This window comes from Eucyclogobius newberryi, unplaced genomic scaffold, assembly GCF_026437365.1.
Source record: "Eucyclogobius newberryi isolate DKJ021-1_F unplaced genomic scaffold, fEucNew1.0.hap1 SCAF_5, whole genome shotgun sequence".
Classification (NCBI taxonomy): Eukaryota; Metazoa; Chordata; class Actinopteri; order Gobiiformes; family Gobiidae; genus Eucyclogobius; species Eucyclogobius newberryi.
Window position 1 is genome coordinate 38876670 of NW_027316167.1, and position 11347 is coordinate 38888016.

Sequence of the window (11347 nt, forward strand, 5' to 3'; positions counted from 1 at the left end):
TTCTGGGGCAGCGCAGCAGAGCGTCTGAGCGCACAGACGAGTCGAAGCAAGTTTGGAAGATGACAGAGTTTGTACATTTATCAATCATTAAAAACTGAAGTGTGGGTTTATTCTGGCTTTAAGACAATAGAAACGGCCTTCTCCTGGCATTTTCAAAAGAAGAGAAAGCATTTAAAACGAGCGGAGGAAGCCATTCACCCTGGTCTGAGGAAGAGCGAGCAGTGGAGCTAACGTTAGACTCCACGGGAGAAAGTGTAAAGCCTCCAAAACACAGTGTAAACTCCACCAGTGGCTGTGGAGAGCGAGCTGCACGCCGAGCTAAAAATAGCGCTGAAAGTCCGTGCGTCACAAGAATAAACTTTCTACATTGATAACGAGGAATTTAAATGTAAGCGTAAAAAAAAGTAAAGTAGTGCCTGGCTGTGTGAAGAAAATATATGTTCTGGTTGTTTCTCCTCATTCACTGTATTATATAATAAATATAATAACAGAATAATAATAATGGTGACAGTACAACAAATATCTAGAAGTGTGAAGTGCCTATTAACTGGCTCCATGCATCAGAATAAATAAGTAGAAGTGGAAATTATAAATGTTGTTATTATTAATCTTATTTCAGTATAAAATATGTCAAATTGATGAATAAATATACACTGTATCAATATATAAGGTAAGGAAGGTGTATGTAATTATGTGATTGTGTTTTAACAAAAAAAAAGAAATGTTACACTCTAAATACACTCTAAAACACACTATTCCTCTATAATAATCTGTAGAGCATTGTCTGTGGTTTATTAATCAAACAATCAGCATTCAACTGAACAAATATTACTTGCAGATGAAGATAACTCAAACGGTTTTATCAGACATTACACTGGGGACAAAAAGATGGCCATTGTGAAATAAAAAGAATCAACTGAGTTCTGGTGGTTCTCTCTGTGGGAACATCCTGTATCTCCTTTATCTCCTCCCCTACAAATGAAGACTGCACTCGGGATCGGCGTTCTTACTTTGAGGTGTGGAAATGTTTCAAATTCCACGCTCGTCAGTCCAGAGTCTGAAACGAGCACGTAGTTTGAGACGTCCAGCTCAAGCACAGGTCAGCAGTGTCCAGAGAAGTAAGGGATGCTCGTGGTCTGGAGCGGGAGGGAGCAGGTTGTGGCAGCCGCGCTTGAAGCATGGGTAGATCCCACTGCAGGTCATCATTAAGATTAGCTGCTAATAGGTCCTTAATTGTCTTGTATTGTACTGCAGAGAGGTAGAAAGATGATGGGTAGAATAAGCAATGACGCAAAAGGATGACGAAAATTAAAAACTTTAAGAACTTCTCGATGTAATCCCTCTTTTGTCCAGGTGTGTTGGAGTAGCATTGAGCTTTATTCATGCTAATTTGAAGAATCCTGGTGAGAAAAGCCTCACCGTCCGAGAGTCAAAAACTGTCCTCTCTGTAGCTCCAAGAAAACTGACACTTCTTGGATAACCGGCGCTTCTTGGATAACCGGCGCTTCTTGGATAACCGGCGCTTCTTGGATAACCGGCGCTTCTTGGATAACCGGCGCTTCTTGGATAACCGGCGCTTCTTGGATAACCGACGTTCCTTCAATAACTGACGTGGCTCTGAGAAACGTTGGTGTTTTAAACTCCGTACATCATCATGGTCAGTGAAACGGTGTGCTGAGACCAGGAAGTAAACCGAAAGAGTGTTCTATGAAATCTGTGTCTCAAACTGGGAAATTACACACTTTGTTGTGTTGGAAATCGACAGAAATCCCAATGTAGTTTTGTTTGTTATATTTCATATTTTCCCTTTAAGACAGTTGGATAACTTGATAACATGAACATGCTACAAATAAAATATGACTATTGTAGGTTGCTCCTTAATGCCAAAGCAAGTTCCTCGTTTGTGAGTTATGTTCCTCTGATTCCGATTGTGATTGTGATTCCGATTGTGATGAACGTTCTGTATCGTAACAGACCTCTCTGCATCAACCCACTGCAGAGTTTAGACGAGGATTATGCAACACTCTTTATTCAAGATGTTTGTGATGCAGATCTACTGGGCGTCGCCAGTTAATTACAAGCAAAACAAAGCTGATTACTCACTGAAAAACACACATTCTCTCTGGGATTCTGACAGAAAAAGTCTGATATTAGCAGCTTGCACAATAGTCAACAAACTGTATGAGGATTATTTTAGTCAATTATTCAGCAAACAAGAAAAACAAAGAGGATTAAATCAGTTAAAAGTGGACAAAAATCCCCAATGAAGGCTTTGTGACAAAAAATACTATTACAAATCAAACTGATGTGTTGGTGAGAAAAATATGTTTTTCTTCTGTTTAATTTATTCTAGAAAGCAGATAATTAACAATAATTTAAAAAGTAAATGATAATGTCAGTTGTTGATAAGCAGTCTTATTGAGTAGACTAATTAAAGTGTCCTTGGCCAAAAACCAACAGTGATGCCATAAAACAAAAGCATGAAATAGAAGTACAGAAACGTATGATTCGATATGTGCCGTTTAGTTGAACAACAGGAGAAAAGAAAGAAAAGCACTGCATTTGAACAGGTCTTTCATAGTTTAAACCAACACTTATTTCACAAAGGGAACAAATGGACTGGTGACGTTGCAGCTTCACGCACACACAGGGTTAGAAGCATCAGGGTGTGGCGACATTTACATTTCATTAGAAGCACTACCGTTCTAAACAGTGGACGAGGTCTTACATGTTGCCTCATAATCTTGGTACATTTTTAACACAAATCCCTCACCAGAAACAAAGCAATATAAATTGTTTGTAAAGCAGGACTCAAATTTCTCTGGAACTGCCCACGAGACTTAAGTGAATGATTTGTCGAATGTATAAGATCAATACTAAAAAAAATATGTGGTAACGCAACTTTTCCATGACGGCTACAATGAAAATGATCTTTGTATTTCCCTCCAAGTTTTGCTCTTCAACAAAACCATGTATTTTCTCACTTAACTGATGCGTTTGGGGACGAAAAGTGGAAACATTGTTAGTTTATTCTGGGGACTGTACGTTTAGCGCGCTCAAAAAAGCGTGATACTGACATTGCGCATTTATTATTATTATTATTTTTTCCCTGGAAAGATGCTCTAGATGCACTGCTGCTGTTCATACGTGCTGAACTTCCTGAATTTGTATTTATTTTCACTTGAAAAAGAAGATTACTTAAATAAAATGACATAAAATTGAAGTGTGATGGGTGTGGCAGAAACCCAAGGACCCTCATCCTTAAGGCCTACAATTAATTTACAATTAATTATTCAACCTCAAATTGACAGAACATTTAATTTTAGTCTGATGACATCACATGATCTCTCTGGGTGGAGTCTGCATGTTCTCCCCGTGTTACCGTGGGTTCTCTCCAGGTTCTCCGGCTTCCTCCCACCGTCCAAAGACATGCATGTGTTAGGCAAAATTGGCGACTCTAAATTGGCCCTAGTGAATGAATGTGAGCGTGAACTGTCTGTAATGTCTATGTCTCTGTGTTGGCCCTGCGACAAGTTGGCCACTGTCCAGGGTGTACCCCGCCTAAGGCCTGAAGTCACTGGGATAGGCTCCAGTCACCCGCGACCCCGAAAGGGAACAAGCGGTAGAAAATGGATGGATGGATGGATTCATGATGAAAATCACACTGAACAGAAATTTGTTTTTACAGTAAAGAAAGATGTTTTCAGGAAAAAATGACGTTTTTAAATGGTTAATATTTATATAGTCACCATATTAATTCCATAATTTTGCTCCATGGTGTGAAGTTGTCATTTTCTTGACAAACTAGTTGGTAAAGGTATGAGGAGATGTACAATGTTTTATCATAAGAACAAAATATTTGATGAATAGTAATGTCATAAATATGTAATAGCTGAAATTTTTAGGACACTGGGAGCGTTGTAGTAAGAACATGCGGCGAGGCTGAGCTACAGAAGCCCAGATGAGCACGCCACGGGGAGGAGGGGGAAATACAATCAACTTTCTTCCAGACAAATTGAGATTAACCCAAAATTGGATTAATTGATTATATCGATTTATTGCCCGGCCAAACAGGCGACCATCGGAAAAAGTGTGCTTTGTTTGTTTACACCGTTTACAGAGGAATATAATCTTTAACTAAAGGCTCTTCTTTGTGTTTTACTACTGTCATTTACCGTTATAAACCGACCTGTGGAGGGGGCGGGACTAAGCACGTGGAGCAGGAGGAGGGGCAGAGAATCAGAGCGCCGAATACACATATATATACATATACGCGCACGCGCACACGCACATATATATATGCTGTGTTAACAATTAATAAAACATAGAAATGTAACACCCCTTCTAAAAACAAAGTATCCAAGGTATCCACAGATTTTGAGAGAGCAGTGTGGGCATTTTTTTTGCAGTGTTCTCTCTGCATTTAAGAATTCAGCTACTCTCTGCATTTAAGAATTCAGCTATTCTCATTCATTTTCATTTCCCAATCCCGCCCCAAAGCCCCAGTCCCGCCCCAAAGCCCCTGTCCCGCCCCAAAGCCCCTGTCCCGCCCCTGTCCCGCCCCAAAGCCCCTGTCCCGCCCCAAAGCCCCTGTCCCGCCCCAAAGCCCCTGTCCCGCCCCAAAGCCCCTGTCCCGCCCCAAAGCCCCTGTCCCGCCCCAAAGCCCCTGTCCCGCCCCAAAGCCCCTGTCCCGCCCCAAAGCCCCTGTCCCGCCCCAAAGCCCCAGTCCCGTCCCAAAGCCCCAGTCCCGTCCCAAAGCCCCTGTCCCGCCCTAAAGCCCCTGTCCCGCCCCAAAGCCCCAGTCCCGTCCCAAAGTCCCAGTCCCGTCCCAAAGCCCCTGTCCCGCCCTAAAGCCCCTGTCCCGCCCCAAAGTCCCAGTCCCGTCCCAAAGCCCCTGTCCCGCCCCAAAGCCCCAGTCCCAGCCTAAAGCCCCTGTCCCACCCCAAAGCCCCTGTCCCGCCCCAAAGCCCCTGTCCCGCCCCAAAGCCCCTGTCCCGCCCCAAAGCCCCTGTCCCGCCCCAAAGCCCCTGTCCCGCCCCAAAGCCCCAGTCCCGCCCCAAAGCCCCAGTCCCGCCCCAAAGCCCCTGTCCCGCCCCAAAGCCCCAGTCCCGTCCCACTCACATGTGATATCACGAACGCCTTCTGCTGCTTCCGCTTATCATCAAAGGCCAACACTGAGCCTGGCACCACAGCCTGCAGCGGCTGCAGTCGGCCGGCTTTGGCACGAGTGTTTGCGCTGTAAGTGAGGCTGACACTGAGGTCATCAGCTCTGACACCAGAGGTACAGTCACTGGGAGCTGCAGTCCAAAAGCACAGGTCCATTTAGAACAGCAGGTCTCTCCTTCCCTCAAAGCTGAGAAGTGCGTGACAAGAGGGACAATTTCACATAAGCAGCGTGACGGAGACGGAGAGACAACAGCTAAAAGCCGGTTAATACTTGGATGGGAGACCGCTGGAACACCAGGTGCCACAGTGAGGCGCTAGAGGGAACATTGTTGTGTCTTTAGGCAAAACACTGCGCCCACATTACCTGTAAAAGTGCTTTGAGTGCCTTGAAGGTGGAACAGCTCCATATAAATACACTTGAGTACTAATAATAATAATAATGATAATAATAATAATAATAATTACCACTTCCCCACCGCCTTCAAATGAGGGCCAAGTCCACCTAAAGCTGCTAATCTGTGTCCCGTTCCCCTTCACAGACAGCACTGTGTTTTCAGAGTGATCTAAAGTGCAGCGGGCGCCGACGATGGAGCAGAGCCGTTTTTCTTCTACTGCTGTCCCGTGCGGTAAAAATCAGCGGCAGTCATCACACCAATAAAAGCTGAGTGCTGCAGACGACCTCAGGGAGCCATTCAAGCAGAGGGCCACGGTGTGCTCCAGCCTGCACTGTACTCCAGGCATTTCTGCGCTCTTCTCCCACCCTTCAAGTACAAACCAAACACCGAGTGAGGGAAGGTTTGGCCCCAGGAACAGACCGTGAAGAAGAAGAGCTGGAGGTCCCAAGTCGTTTAGTCGATTAATCAGTCGATGGTGTTTTTGTCGACCAAAACCTGTATTAGATAAGGATTTTTATGGGAGTTCACTTTGCGAGTAAATCGGGATGAACTCCTATGCAGTTGTAGCCCTTTGAGGCAAGTTTATGTCGGATACATGGTTTGATACTTGATAATTGTGAGAATCGTAGTCGGTAACAGTGAGTATATTCAGTACTCCAAAAAAGTCAAACTACTTATTTTATGTGTCTCTGTTTATATGACAATATTATTATTTATTTATTTATTCAGAAAGTTTGATATCATATAACTAGACTAGGTAAAGAAACGAAATTAAGGATTTTCAAAAGATATTTAGTTAGCTTTAGCTTTAGTTCATCGGCAAAACCCAAAATATTATATTTCAAGTGCCTAATGCTTATTCAAATCCGACGCATTACATAAACATGTGAAAACGTGCCATCCAAGGCAAGTCGGACGCTTGCCATGGAAACGAAATCCGTCATTAACTGAAGCGGCACGAGAAGCTCCAAAGTGAACTTGTCTGGGACCAAGTGGAAAAGTGGTTCTCCTCATTTCTAAAGAATTCTTTAAAATGCAACATAAAAAATGAGGCACTCCCATGTCCAGTCGGCAGCTCACAGACAGGGGGCCCTGTTGTGGGAGCAGGGGCGGAGGACAGGGAGGCTCACAGACAGGGGGCCCTGTTGTGGGAGCAGGGGCGGAGGACAGGGAGGCTCACAGACAGGGGGCCCTGTTGTGGGAGCAGGGGCGGAGGACAGGGAGGCTCACAGACAGGGGGCCCTGTTGTGGGAGCAGGGGCGGAGGACAGGGAGGCTCACAGACAGGGGGCGCTGGTGCTGGAGCAGGGGCGGAGGACAGGGAGGCTCACAGACAGGGGGCGCTGGTGCTGGAGCAGGGGCGGAGGACAGGGAGGCTCACAGACGGGGGGCGCTGGTGCTGGAGCAGGGGGGGAGGACAGGGAGGCTCACAGACGGGGGGCGCTGGTGCTGGAGCAGGGGCGGAGGACAGGGAGGCTCACAGACAGGGGGCGCTGGTGCTGGAGCAGGGGCGGAGGACAGGGAGGCTCACAGACAGGGGGCGCTGGTGCTGGAGCAGGGGCGGAGGACAGGGAGGCTCACAGACAGGGGGCGCTGGTGCTGGAGCAGGGGCGGAGGACAGGGAGGCTCACAGACAGGGGGCGCTGGTGCTGGAGCAGGGGCGGAGGACAGGGAGGCTCACAGACAGGGGGCGCTGGTGCTGGAGCAGGGGCGGAGGACAGGGAGGCTCACAGACGGGGGGCGCTGGTGCTGGAGCAGGGGCGGAGGACAGGGAGGCTCACAGACGGGGGGCGCTGGTGCTGGAGCAGGGGCGGAGGACAGGGAGGCTCACAGACAGGGGGCGCTGGTGCTGGAGCAGGGGCGGAGGACAGGGAGGCTCACAGACAGGGGGCGCTGGTGCTGGAGCAGGGGCGGAGGACAGGGAGGCTCACAGACAGGGGGCCCTGGTGCAGGAGCAGGGGCGGAGGACAGGGGGGCTCACAGAGAGGGGGCGCTGGTGCTGGAGCAGGGGCGGAGGACAGGGAGGCTCACAGACAGGGGGCCCTGGTGCAGGAGCAGGGGCGGAGGACAGGGGGGCTCACAGACAGGGGGCGCTGGTGCTGGAGCAGGGGCGGAGGACAGGGAGGCTCAGAGACAGGGGGCGGGGCGCTGGTGCAGGAGCAGAAATCTGACACTTTATTGAACGAAAATAAAAAGAACGAAGGTGCCGTTCACAGACACCAGAATGAACGCGTTCACAGTATCGTTCGGCAGCAGTAATACCGTTCGTTCAGTTCACGTTCACCAAAATTATGAACAGGCAGTGTTGTGCCGGAACACGTTCATTGAACGAGAGTTCGTGAACGCGTTCAGACACAACACTGCCTACGGGCCACAAAAATCTAAAATGTAATCACATTTTTAAATTTGTTTTTGAATTTAGAAAAATATTGATACTGTGGCTCAGTATCGTATCGATACTGAGTCCGTGACGATATATCACCGTATCGTTATTTTGAACACAGCCCTATCGTCCGCCCCTGTGAAGTGCGTTTCTGGACTTTTCATTGGTTAAACAGCGTCATGTGCTCTCACACTGTGACGCTGACTCTCTCAAGAGTCTCTCAAATGGACATTAAAAGTGGCCACATCTTCCCATGGATTTATGAGAGGAAAACCTGTGTCATTTGGAGCTATGTCCAAACAGATGACGTCAGTCACAGAGGAACAGAGGAGGAATGATTTACAGTGATCAGTTATGTGTGATACGCGCTTCAGCTTTTGTTCTAAGTGTAAAAAGTGTTTTTTTTTTCATTATTCACTTGGTGTTTAGGCAGAAATATCCCCATATGCCTCGCTGATGACGTTGATGTGCACCTCTGTCTTCTAAAAAGATGAAAATAGAACGTTTTAGCCCAGACCCCGTTTACAGCGTGTTCGTTCATTTTCATTGGCTGCTGGGCTTGCAATTCAGAATGCAATCCAATAGCAGCTCCCCACTACGAGACTGAAGCAGCTGTAACTGTCTTCAACTAGAGATGAGATGACTGGGACTGAGTAGGCACGACAACAATAATTAACGTCAATGAGAATGGTCTAGAACAGAGGCAATGGCCAAAAACTGCAAAACAAGCAAGTATCAGTACTAGTACCAACAGTATTACACTATTACACTATTGACTCTGGGGGAGTTGAAAAACAACTGCAAACCTTCCCGTTGGGTGTAAGGTGTACACTATATATCAGATGAGGCGCTGTCGTCAAAGTCAAACACCATGTTACATTTAGGTGGAACTCACAAAAGGATTGAAAACACAATTACAGAGACATGTTTAAAATAGAACTGCTGACAAAAGCGGCTCTTTTCAGGTCAGACAACCGTTCCTATCAGAGGCCTGACAGAGAACACTGGTCTTTACTCGCACTGTCAGAAGCCTCTCAACATCCTCATGAAAAAGAACTAATTTAGTTAGTTATCACTGCATCTTTAATATGGGATACAAGATTATATTTCACACTGAGCCCCAGGGCCTCAGCAACAAACTGTACTAATGCTATCAAATGTGCGGCTGCTTGTTAATCTAATGTTGTGGAAGCGTGCGTGGAAATGTTGCCATGGCATTAGCGCCTGGGTGTTTGATCTGTGGATACAGGATTAAACAGGTCATTAGCTAAAGGCTTGTAGCTGGAGCCTCCTGCTGGATTATGCAGTCTGCTTATTAAATGAAGCAAGAACAAAACACACACAGAATACTGACACATTGATGGAGAATGTTACAAGAGTGGAGGACGGAGAAAATACAAATGTGAAATGTATGGACAACTGGACGCTAGAGGCCATGTTTCCACTGGCCCCGATCCCCCAGAATGCTTCACTTTAGAGCGCTTTGTTAATTTGTTTATTTGGTCAGGACAGTGAATGTTACACGCTGATATATGACACACAGTGGATTGTGGCCATGGGCTCATCATCCACTGTCCCACATCCACTCTAACAACACTCTCTCATACACCAGCAAACTATTGTACATGTTTCAGTGGTAGACCAGAGTACCAGGAGCAAACCTACGCAGACACAGGGAGAACATGCAAACTCCACAGAGAAAGGCCAAACTATGCTGTGAAGCGTGGTTTGGAACACTATGGAAGGCTTTGGAAAGCTTCTGTTAATAGAAGAGTGTCTCCATGTGCAGGGCTGAACTCACAGAGCAAGTCATCTTTAACAGCAGGAGATTAGTCTGATGTCGGTTTTATTCTAAATAAACTAAAATGAATAATAATAAATAAAAATGGCGCAGCGCTGACTGATGAGTTTGCCTCTCTGAATACATCAAGTGAACATTAAGGCTTCCGTGGCAGCTTGACTTGAGCAATATTGTGTGGTTAATTATTTTGGGCGCTGCCTCTGTGACACTGGCGACGATGCATCAGGACTGGACTCAGGATGATATTATATTATATTATTATTTGACCAATATGGACAGGGCTTTTCTCTTTTAAGAGCTTACTCATACTCGTACTCAACAATGTCGGCATTGAGCCCAAACCCGTAACAGTATCGTGGATCCCAAAGTTACACACTTTATTCCATTTCAATAAATCATTCAGTTTGAAAATCAAATTTGGTATATTGAGTAAAATGATGTTACGTTAATGACAGATTGAACCAACCTGTTTTCCTGTCACCAAGAGTAGGTCATCATGGCCGCATTCATGCCCCGGTCAGTCCTCAGCTGGACCTGTCAGAGAACACAGAGATCAGATCTGTGGAGCGGTGAGCGCTTGCAAGAGCAAATCAAACACTTGTTCTGAGCCCGAGCATTCATCTTGTGTCTTTTGCACAATATGCCAATATCAAATATGAGTTGCTAATTTACACACTTATCGTCGTTATATAGATATATAGACAGACAGACAGACAGACACACACATGTACATATATACATACAAATACAGGTTAACACTCTTAATGTAAACACAGCACAAGCAGAATAATACATATTAAGCTTGTAAAAACAACGCAACCAAACCAGGACCAAAACGATTATACTGAAGCTCTCCAGGTCAACTTTTCTCAAAACGATGTGTCATACTTCAGTCTAGCTAATTACAGATCCAACAACTCAACACTAAAGATGTAGAAACATTTGCAGTTGTAATTGCTGCAGTGATGAATTCCCATTCTTGCCGACTACAGGGTCAATAGTGTGAATAGTAAAGCATTCATCCGAGCAAATCCAGAGAATGACATACAACTCTACACAGCAATTCATCTGGCCAATATGTCTCCAACTGCAGATGAAACGGCTTGTTAAACTAAAGAAAGTGCTAATTCCCCCGGCCCAATGGGGCATATTGATTTTTTGGATGAATTATACTCATTGATGGAGCGGTTAATTGAATACAGCAGGAATTAAAGCTGTTTGACGTCAATCCTGTGGGTCACTGCAGCTGTAGTGAGAGGAAAAAAGGAATGGGCAATATTCTCCGGGCGGGGATGTTTACATAAAGCGTACAAGTCAAAAACATTTGGACGATATTTTTTCTGCAGATTTCTTCAATTTCTAATGGAAAAATATGAACAATGACACAAAAGAGGCAGGAACGGTCTGATACTGATACCAGATATCCAAGATCAAGTTCAACTACAGCGTTCTCATCCACATGATTATTGTATTTTCCTCCGCAACTCAATGATATCCATTCCAGAAAAACATCTCTATTAATCCAGTTTGAAGCAGTCTTTACAAAAATAAAAAGTAAATCTGTGACAATCAACTGAATCCAGTCTGCAGACTTCAAATGCCC

At 45.6% G+C, this 11347-nt stretch overlaps 1 protein-coding gene across 1 annotated transcript in view; it reads right to left on the minus strand.

Annotated features, from left to right (window-relative positions):
- The window catches only part of LOC140380883 (D-glucuronyl C5-epimerase B-like), a 54491-nt gene extending 44213 nt beyond the window's left edge, over window positions 1-10278 (minus strand). Inside the window, exon 1 of the mRNA XM_072464852.1 lies at window positions 10211-10278. The gene's annotated coding sequence lies outside the window, so the exon portion shown is untranslated. The remainder of the gene's footprint in view (window positions 1-10210) is intronic.
- Between the last annotated feature and the right edge of the window lie 1069 nt (window positions 10279-11347).